At 38.0% G+C, this 11382-nt stretch overlaps 1 pseudogene; it reads left to right on the top strand.

Moving 5' to 3' along the window:
* Positions 1–563: 563 nt before the first annotated feature.
* LOC119848888 lies at positions 564–10980 on the top strand (annotated as a pseudogene).
* Positions 10981–11382: the final 402 nt, after the last annotated feature.

The following is an 11382-nucleotide window of genomic DNA, read 5'->3' as shown; positions in this document are numbered from 1 at the left end:
TTTTGCATTTACTATAAAATAAATGACCATGGTAAATACAAAGTAATCTTTCTAATCATCTGCCTAATTAGATTTTTATTTTTTCACAAACGTGCTACTATTATTCTAAATAGTCTCTCGGGCAGTGACTATTGTCTTGTCAGTAGAAATATATTATTGACTCTAACCAAGTTTTATGCCCCTCGTTACCTACACACACCTCTGCTTTTTTATACCATAATCTACAAATAGGGAGTAAAATATTTCCTTTGTTTTTTTCAAAAGGATATCAAGACTGTGGCATCAGGTAAAATGCAATACATTTTTCAATAGATTTAAATGTGTTTTACCTTGTCTCTAAAAAAAATCACAAAGATACCCCCACTACCTGGGGACTTTTCCTGGCGCACACATGAACAGATTAAAGTTCTGTTATATTACTCAGAGCAAGATGTTGAGAGTTGGTGGTGTTGACCCCAATTAAACTGTGTGTCAGAAAAGGTGGAGTTTACAACTGTCATGCCTCTTTTTCAGATAAAGTATAAAGGATCAAGAAGCATACAGTGATCTCCACTCTAGCTGCACTCAATCTTGTGGTGCTTTAGCTATTTTTTAAAAACAAAAACACCACCAATGTCACTCTCCAGCCGAAGCTACCTTACTGGTACAAGCTCCACTTTCCAGCCTACTGCACCCAGCCTAAGTGGTTCAACCTACAGGAAAACAGCTATCCGAAAGTATCAGGAACCGAGTGTCTATGGGGGAGCTGGTGGCTATGGCACCCGCATTTCCACCAGCAGTAACTATGGAGGAGGCTTTGGTAGTGGGTTTGGCAGTGGATTTCAACTCAACATCAGCAGTAGTGACATCCTGCTTGCTGGAAATAAGAAACTGACTAGGCAAAATCTGAATGACCGTTTGGCTTCCTGTCTGGAGAAAGTGTATTTTCTAGAAAAAGCCAACTCCCAGCTTGAAAAGCAGATCAGGGAGTACTATGGGTATAGCTCCTTAACTACAACGCATGACCACAGTCAATATTTTAAAACCATTGAAGACTCCAACACAAGGTAAGAAATCATAAAAGTATCCATTATTTTGTAACTTTATATGCTTCTGTACTCCAATTATTAGAGAATGAAAAAAGTCAGCTAGCTGTAGAATATTTTTTTTTCAATTCACTGTGGCCTCACTATAGGTACATTAACCATTTAACTTTGGCAAGATGCAGGTTAAATTGTGCAAAGTCAGTTTGTCACATCACATTTTATATTATTATAAAAATGTCTATGGATATGTGTAACCTAACAGTTCAAAATCTATCATAAAGGCTGAATTAATTCTTCTATAATTACACAATATAGGGTTTTTCAACTGTAGATTTCAAAGTGGGGCTTTCCAGAGAAGATATAATTGTCCCTATTTTACAGCTAAGGAAACTGAGGCACTAAGTGAAGTCACTTGCCCAAGGACATACACCAGATCAAGAGCAGGGGTGAGGATAGAACTAATGTTTCCTGTGTGTCATTATATTGCCCTATCCAATTAACCACACTCACAACTGGAGTGTGAGAATATAAAACTTTAATTCTTTCCTCAATGTTGTAGAAGGTCACACACTAAGTTTAGACACTTACCTTCATCTTAATGTAAATTATTTCAGAAGTTCTAAGTTCACAGAAGGCTTTAAAGGCATTGAAAGTGCTGTTACAGTTTGTCATAATCAACATATGAATGGATCACCAAACACTCAATGACAAGTAACATATTTCTTAATATCACGGAATAAAAAAAACCCAAGATAAAGTGACATTAAGGATCAGATTTATACCTACAAAAGGCAGGAAATTTAGAATAAATAGTAAAATTCCTTTCTTAGCTCATCTTAAATTGTTTATTAAAAAGGTCTCCCAACATCCATTAATTTTATTTATCTATGTATAATAAGGAGTATTAAAGACAGCATTTTGGTTATCTCTGTGGATTGATGTGTATTTGTGGGCTTCACATCAGACTTTTAGACTTTGTTTTTCTCCTTTTGTGTGTGTGTTTAATCTAATCTCTTACACCTGGACAACAGTAAATAAATAGATTGTTACCTGGGAGGTGCTGGAAAAAATCCAAAGTTTATTGAGGAAATCTAAAAATCCAAAGTTCTCTTTGCAGTTTCATAATTAACTAATTTTCCCAAGTAATTTTAGTTGTCATTTTTTATTTAAACATTTTGTTGACTATTTAAACAAAAACATTAATACTTAATCTTTTTTCAAGTGTTAAAGTAGCAGTAAAGGAAAATGTCTCATAATTTTACATAGCGACCACCGTGTTGCCAGTGTCACAAATATTACATTCCAAAGAGATGGTCTCTAACAGCAGGATATTCAGCAATGTGGATTAAGGTTTTAAACTTTATTTTAAAATCCAGTTCATTGTAGATCTAGAGGGAAGTCACTTTCTGACTACTATGCTGAGCAAGCTAGGTGCAGCTTTCGTTTACAGGAAACCCGTGTCTCTCCAATATCTGACCTATAGGCATTATTCATGAGTTTCCATCTTTATACCTGCAAAAAAATCTCCCTTGTCAAAATATCACCACTGACAGAATGCATGGCTCCTAAGGTTATGACATGATGAGGGAGGAAACTATGGAAAGACTCAATTCACATATATGACACCATACTTAATGTAACATTTACATCATGGGTTTTGATGTTTCTGAAGCTTTTTCAAAAGCTTCTTCAAAAAGTGGCCTCCCCTGTTAAACACTCTTCTTAATTTTAATAAAAATGGGCTCCCCAGCCCATTTCATTTTTTTTTTCTGCTGGAGATGTGAGCCTTGAGATTTTGATAGGCCTCTCTTCGACGTTGCCCGCAGTTTGTGTTTTAATTTTTCTATGGACTTGGGATTTTTTCTTCTTTACAGCATCAAGTGATCTGGACAATACCTTTTGGCCAGCCTATAAGATATATTTTACAAATTACCCTAAATTCTTTGTGACAGAGTCCAAGCATATCCTGCTCCAGGAATTTTTACAAAAAACACCTGCTCTGTGGTGCAATCTGGTGCATTCCAAAGGCAAAAAAATTAATTGGTCTTCAGACATAGCTAAAATCTAGAATAAAAATAAACCATGGCAGGAACACTTTAGTCATATCTAGAGATGGGAATGAAATCCACCAGAAGCAGGGAAATATGCATGCATGTGCCTGCACACACACATAAACTGAAACATAATGTATGTGTTGGTACATGCACTAACATTATTTACATTTTTCCTTCTATTTTATGTCTCATATCTCTTCCCTTGTCTTTCAAAGTTTGTAGTTTTCTTTCCTTCTTCTTCCAGTTCTGGAAATGAGAAGCTTGAAACAATGGCAAAATGTCAACAATATCACTTACCTTTCTTTGTAGAAACAGAGTTATAGTTTGTAATAACATAAATCAATCTTTAAGTTAAGATTGGGACACAAATCACAAAGAACTAGAAGTTCAATGTATAGGACATCTCTTTTTCCATAACTTAATCTCTGCTTCCATGTTTTATCTAATCTTCATTTGCTTTGTCCCAAAGGGACTACACTGACAGCATATAGTGTAGTCTCTGAAAAGTACAGGTAACCTTAGATTTGCCTTCCCTTAACACTATAAATTAGAGAGGAATGTATATGCCTATATATCAAGATTTTCTGAAAACAGAACAATCTGATTGCTGGCACAGATTCCATATTTTAAAATGTCATCCAAAGTTATTTTTATAACATTTAAATATTGGTTTGGTTTGCTAACTCCAGATTACTTTACAATCTATCATCTTCTTTTCCAGATTGGTGCTGCACATCCGGAAAATGCTTGGCTTGTCATGCAGATCGACAATGCCAAGCTGGCTTCTGATGACTTTAGAATGAAGTAAGTTTCTATGATGAATTAATGTGACGTCCTCCCCACATGTCAGTCAAGTGATCTCTTTAAAAGCCAGCGGGGTCTTCTGGCAAATGTGTGTTTTTAGGAGAGAACTGAATGCCTTCAGATCCCTGAAATTGAATAGTAATACAAAATGGATACATTACATAAATCCCACCTGCCCTATTCCCATAGAGAAACCCTACATATACACTTGTATATCTTGTCTTGTTAATAAAGTTATTGGAGTTAAAATTGAGAATTAAACTGTTTGTCCCTAAAGAGTCAGTAAAAAGGCAATTTGCAGAGTGAGACAGTAATAGTTAGTGATTCTCTGAGACAGAACTACAGTCCTAGCTTATCATGGTAAAGCATATCAGTAATTAATTACATATTAATTGCACATTAGTAATTACATATTAATGATGCTGGAATGAACATTTATTTTCCAGGTATGAGAATGATATTGCTGGACTACTGAGAGTCCAAATCAAACAGAATGTGGAAAATGATCTTGCTGGACTACTGAGAGTCCTTGATGACTTGACCTTGTCAAAAGCAGACTTAGAGCTATAGATTGAAGGTCTGAATGAAGAGCTGGCTTTCCTCAAGAAAAACCATGAAGAGGTGAGAGCAGCAGAGAAACTCATTCAGAATTCACACATTTTCTCAATGACACACAGAAAACATTTGATACATGCAAATCTTGTTAAGAATACTGAAAATTCCATGGTTAATCTGAAAAAACATAAACTTTATAATTTGAGACAAAGTGAAAAGATAAAACTAAGAATATTAACCAATCTTGGTTTCTCCCGTTCTTTTCAAGAGGTAGGGTCACATAACTGAAATCTGGAATTAACCTGCTACTCTATTAGTTGCTAACAGAAAGCCTGAATTATGTCATAGGTTAGGCTTCCTTTGTTACAATCCATAACACAAAATGATTCCTCTTAGCAATCATAAGTCATAGTATTAACTTTTTAATACCTACATTCTTTCTAACTGTGTAGAAAAATATGACATTTTAGAGGCTCTGAAAATTAAGGCATGATGGTTTTCCTTTAGTTTAAAGAATATCCTTTGGTTCTATGGGCCACCACTAAATGCAAAACCAGATAACTGGGAGACAAGACTCCTGCACTCTAGTCACAGTTCTGACACTGCTCACTATGACCTTGGGGAAATCAGAACACTTCAGTCTCTTTGGTCACTCGATTACAGACCTAAAAATTGCAATTCTTCAACAAAAAAAACTTCAAAAACAGACTCCAACGAGAGACTGCTCAATTGGAATTAATTTGCAAACTGGATACAATTAATTTAGGCTTGAATAGAGACTGGGAGTGGATGTGTCATTACACAAAATAAAACTATTTCCCCATGTTTATACCCCGTCCCCCAGCTGTTCCTCAGAGGTTCTTGTCAACTGCTGGAAATGGCCCACCTTGATCATCACTACAAAAGGTTTTTCCCCCCGCTCTCCTGCTGATAATAGCTCACCTTAAGTGATCACTCTCGTTACAAAAAGAAAAGCAGTACTTGTGGCACCTTAGAGACTAACAAATTTATTAGAGCATAAGCTTTCGTGAGCTACAGCTCACTTCATCGGATGCATTCGATGAAGTGAGCTGTAGCTCACGAAAGCTTATGCTCTAATAAATTTGTTAGTCTCTAAGGTGCCACAAGTACTGCTTTTCTTTTTGCAAATACAGACTAACACGGCTGCTACTCTGAAACTCTTGTTACAGTGTGTATGGTAACACCCATTGTTTCATGTTCTCTATGTATATAAATCTCCCCACTGTATTTTCCACTGAATGCATCCAAAGAAGTGAGCTGTAGCTCACGAAAGCTTATGCTTAAATAAATTTGTTAGTCTCTAAGGTACCACAAGTACTCCTTTTCTTTTTGCGAATACAGAATAACACGGCTGCTACTCTGAAACATTTCACCTCTGTATCTCAGTTTTCCCTGCCATAAAATGGGGAAAACAGTACATCAGAGGGGGTGTTGTGAGACTTTAATTAATATTTATAAAGTGACTGAGAGTCTGTGAAGAAAGGTGCTAACTCAGGCCTAGGAATTCCTTTTTATAGCTCTATTTCTATGCATTTTGAATTTGTTTCTGTTTAAGATGACTGCACGTTTCTCTTCCGATTTAAAAGCTTAACTGATGTTCATAAATACAGAATTATCTATAATCATTATTGTTTGTAGGAAGTTGGTGAACTGCGTAAACAGCTAGGGGCACAGTTAATGTAGAGGTGGATGCTGCTCCGAGCATTGATCTTGCCAAGATTATGGAAAACATGAGACAGCAATATGATAGCATGGCAGAAAAGAATCGTCAAGAGGCCAAAGACCGCTTTGATAAACAGGTAAAGTCTCACTGATCACATAGCAGCAGCACCTCACAAGGAGTTCAGTCAAGATTTAAAATTGAACTTCACTGCCTTTGTATTTCAGACAGAAGAAATGAACCGGGAAGTTGCTATTAACATTGAACAACTGCAAACCAAAAAAACTGAGATCACAGATCTGAGACGCACTTTCCAGAGCCTGGAGATAGAGCTGCAGTCCCAACTTATTACGGTAAAGCATATCTAAAATTTAACATCGGGAATATCTTTAACAGATAGTTGTTTGGATAAACAAGGAACTATAAGGTCTTTCAATGTAAACATAATTTAAAAACACAAATAAGTAATTCCTCTATTATTTCACCTTCTGTAGAAAAAGGCTTTAGAAGACACACTGGCTGAGACTGAAGCACTTTATGGTTCACGACTTGCCCAAATACAGGCTGCTATTGGCAATGTAGAGGCACAGCTGATGCAGCTTCGAGCTGACATGGAGAGCCAGAGCTCTGAGTACAGTTCTCTGCTGGACATAAAGACACGGTTGGAAATGGAGATTGCCACATACCGACGCCTAAAGTCTGCTGTTTAGTTCAATTTTCTATCAAGTCAGCAATTATTCTAAATACTCTTTATAAAGGCTGCCTGGGGGTAAAAAAGAGGACAGATGTTGAATTACACTTGCATTCAATAAAATTAATGGATAAAGGATGCTTCTGCATATTAAAATTTGTTCCTGCCAACACTGGTTACTCTACTGGTGGTGTCCAGTCTGGCTGAAACTAAAGAGAATGAAAGTCAAAGACAAACAAGCAAAGTGAGAAGGTAATTATGCTCTAAAATAGAAAAATATTTGTATTTTAAAAAATTAGTACAAATGCTTCCCCCACAAAAAGTAAGTGAAATGACCAATTACAAGTACCCTTGTTGCATATGGTAACGTCTTTTCTAAACTATGGCACTGAACTGTTCAGCTTCTGGGGCAACCTGATTGGTAGCACAAGGGTGCTCTTCATTATCCTTTGCACCATGGATATCTCTGCAAAGCAATGAGAAGATGTGGACAATCTTGGACTTGGCCAGTGGGTCTGAAAACAATGTGGCACTCTTTAGTAAAGCAGGCTGCAGGCATTACTGCATTGTCACACCTCCTTGCAGAAACTATTGCTGATCAGTAATTGAAAGACAGAGAGAGTGTGAGTTCCGGAATGTACAGGTTAAAAATACCCTCCCCTTCCCCCTGGTGCACATGGTGGGTCAGTGCCCCCAACTGGTCTTGCAACTTCCTGATGACTCGTTGGCTACTCTCAGGTAAGTCTGTCCCCCTTTCCCATTCCATTCCTCATAACCCAAATGTGGTAGGGACTTTTCAAGGAGTTCTGCTTTCTTTTTCCTGCTGACAGTCAGTCACCACATTCAGCTGCAGAGAGGACATTCTAGAGGCTGCTAAAGAAGTTGGTTGGTTCAGTATCCACCAAGCCTCCTCATAGTACCTGACACAAAGTTCATTTACTTATAGGTTTCAGAGTAGCAGCCGTGTTAGTCTGTATTCGCAAAAAGAAAAGGAGTACCGGTGGCACCTTAGAGACTAACAAATTTATTAGAGCATAAGCTTTCGTGAGCTACAGCTCACTTCATCGGATGCATTTGGTGGAAAAAACAGAGGAGAGATTTATATACACACACACAGAGAACATGAAACAATGGGTTTATCATACACACTGTAAGTGATCTCATGATTTCAACAATTTCCATCCCACCATCAACCTCAGCCTGGACCAGTCCACACAAGAGATCCACTTCCTGGACACAACGGTGCTAATAAGCGATGGTCACATAACCACCACCCTATATCGGAAACCTACTGACCGCTATTCCTACCTACATGCCTCTAGCTTTCATCCAGATCATACCACTCGATCCATTGTCTACAGCCAAGCGCTACGATATAACCGCATTTGCTCCAATCCCTCAGACAGAGACAAACACCTACAAGATCTCTATCAAGCATTCCTACAACTACAATACCCACCTGCTGAAGTGAAGAAACAGATTGACAGAGCCAGAAGAGTACCCAGAAGTCACCTACTACAGGACAGGCCCAACAAAGAAAACAACAGAACGCCACTAGCCATCACCTTCAGCCCCCAACTAAAACCTCTCCAACGCATCATCAAGGATCTACAACCTATCCTGAAGGACGAGCCATCACTCTCACAGATCTTGGGAGACAGGCCAGTCGTTGCTTACAGACAGCCCCCCAACCTGAAGCAAATACTCACCAGCAACCACACACCACACAACAGAACCACTAACCCAGGAACCTATCCTTGCAACAAAGCCCGTTGCCAACTCTGTCCACATATCTATTCAGGGGATACCATCATAGGGCCTAATCACATCAGCCACACTATCAGAGGCTCGTTCACCTGCGCATCTACCAATGTGATATATGCCATCATGTGCCAGCAATGCCCCTCTGCCATGTACATTGGCCAAACTGGACAGTCTCTACGTAAAAGAATGAATGGACACAAATCAGACGTCAAGAATTATAACATTCAAAAACCAGTTGGAGAACACTTCAATCTCTCTGGTCACTCGATCACAGACCTAAGAGTGGCTATACTTCAACAAAAAAGCTTCAAAAACAGACTCCAACGAGAGACTGCTGAATTGGAATTAATTTGCAAACTGGACACAATTAACTTAGGCTTGAATAGAGACTGGGAATGGATGAGTCATTACACAAAGTACGGCTGCTACTCTGAAACCTATTTCCCCATGCTATTTCTCCCCCCCACCCTACCCCCCACTGTTCCTCTGATATTCTTTTTTCAGAGTAGCAGCCGTGTTAGTCTGTATTCGCAAAAAGAAAAGGAGTACTTGTGGCACCTTAGAGACTAACAAATTTATTAGAGCATAAGCATCCGATGAAGTGAGCTGTAGCTCACAAAAGCTTATGCTCTAATAAATTTGTTAGTCTCTAAGGTGCCACAAGTACTCCGTTTCTTTTTTCTGATATTCTTGTTAACTGCTGGAATTAGCCTACCTTGCTTGTCACCATGAAAGGTTTTCCTCCTTCCCCCCGCTGCTGGTGATGGCTTATCTTAAGTGATCACTCTCCTTACAGTGTGTATGATAAACCCATTGTTTCATGTTCTCTGTGTGTGTGTATATAAATCTCCCCTCTGTTTTTTCCACCAAATGCATCCGATGAAGTGAGCTGTAGCTCACGAAAGCTTATGCTCTAATAAATTTGTTAGTCTCTAAGGTGCCACCGGTACTCCTTTTCTTTTTTCATTTACTTAGGCTTTGTTCCATTCCCCCCGGAGATAACTGTTTGTAGAACTGAGTGAGATTAATCCAAGGAATTTAACAAGAAAAACAATGTTTAGCACATGTTTAAGTACCTTGCTGTATTGGGGCTTAAGTGAACAAATTAAATGTACAAAGATTAGTGATCTCAACATTTCTTAAATTTAATAAGCACCTTTATTTACAAAGTATGTTTTATTCATATATTTAACATACCTTTACAGTCAGAGATATCTACTATGGAATAGTCTGAGAGAGGTATGTCACTTAAGTTTTTGTTTTCATATTTTTATATTTGGTTGCTACTAATTTGGCTGCATTAAAATTAATTAAGCTGATATAAAACAAATTGAGATGCTATAAGTCTTTCAGATGCAAATATTAAATCAGTGAAATCTTATGGCAAAATTGCCAATTCAACTGTCTGATTATATAACTCTCAATGTAATGGTTCTGTTAAAAGCACCTTAGAACTATTCAGTTTGTACAAAACCCAACCACCAAAATATGCTCAGGAGGAATAAAAGATTCATTCAAAATAATGTTCTGTAAAAAGTTCAGGGTGATGTACAGGATGATCAGTAATTGGAGAAACCATATTCTGTACACCAAGAAAGAAAGTTTACTTATTACCACAAAACAGCTACTAGTGTCACCTCTGCATATTCACACTTACAGGACTGGCGCCTCCTTGTGTTCAGCTGTATATTCTTCAAGAGATGACATGCATTGTCCTTGATGCTTCCCTTTTACATAGGTATTCCCCCACCTCCACCCTAGAACAGGCCTCAGCCCACAAATGAATTGGACAGTACTATTTTGTTTGTTCTTTTCCATAATGAGTGATTTTTTTCAACACCTGGAAGTGCGTTGACCAGAAGGCACTCTACTAATATGACACCTGAAAACCCAGAATTTTGACTTCAGACTGAAATTAGCATATCATTTATACTTAAGAAGAAGCTCAATATATATTTTACAATAAATGGCACTTTCATTCTTAAACCCACTGTTAAATTGAAGAGCAAAATTATACATGATCAGTAATTTAACTTTTCTTTTTCATATGTGTTTCAAATTTTCTGATGTTCCACTTGATTATGCCAATGTAGGATTAAGGGAGTCCTTCCAAATATGTTTGCTCAACAGGCTGGAAAATTAAAAGTATAGAGCTAGTTACTGAAGTAAACATTAAAAACATATTACTCTTTTAATATAAATGTTTTAATTAACACTCTGTGCAATTTTATTTCCAGAAATAAATAAAATTAGGAAGATCAAGACAGTTGTTAAGGAGGTGATTGATGGCAAAGTTGTCTCCTCCCAGACCAAAGAGATTGAAGAGACGATATAAGCAGCATCAGCAGGGAGATGCCTCTGAACTTCTTAAGAGTTAATGGCAAAAATTACTTGATTAAACTTCAATGGGAGTTGGATTGGACTGTTTTGTCGCCAAAAGTTACACTGCTTTAATTAAAGTGCTTTGATTAAACTGCTGTTGCATTTCCACAGTATGCTCCTTGTGTCTGCAGAGTGCATCCACATTAGCAGCTCTTGCATCGACACAGAGAGCAGTGCACTGTGGGTAGCTATCCACTGTGCAACTCGCCATAGCGTCCTTTGGGAAGGGTTTTCAATGCCTCATGGGGCAGATACAGCGTCATATGTTGCAGGTTTCTCAATCCCATCGTTCCGTGGGCCCATGGACATCGTATTATATTGCCAGCTGCTTTTCAACTGAAGTATGTGAGTGGAGGTGGGAGTATGTGTGACAGGGAGCGTGTGTGTGTGTGTGTGTGGGGAGACAGAGACAGTGTGTGTTGCGGG

This window comes from Dermochelys coriacea, chromosome 27 (assembly GCF_009764565.3).
Source record: "Dermochelys coriacea isolate rDerCor1 chromosome 27, rDerCor1.pri.v4, whole genome shotgun sequence".
Taxonomy (NCBI): domain Eukaryota; kingdom Metazoa; phylum Chordata; order Testudines; family Dermochelyidae; genus Dermochelys; species Dermochelys coriacea.
The sequence above is the reverse complement of the archived record's forward strand: the minus strand, read 5'-3'. Positions and strand labels throughout refer to the sequence as shown.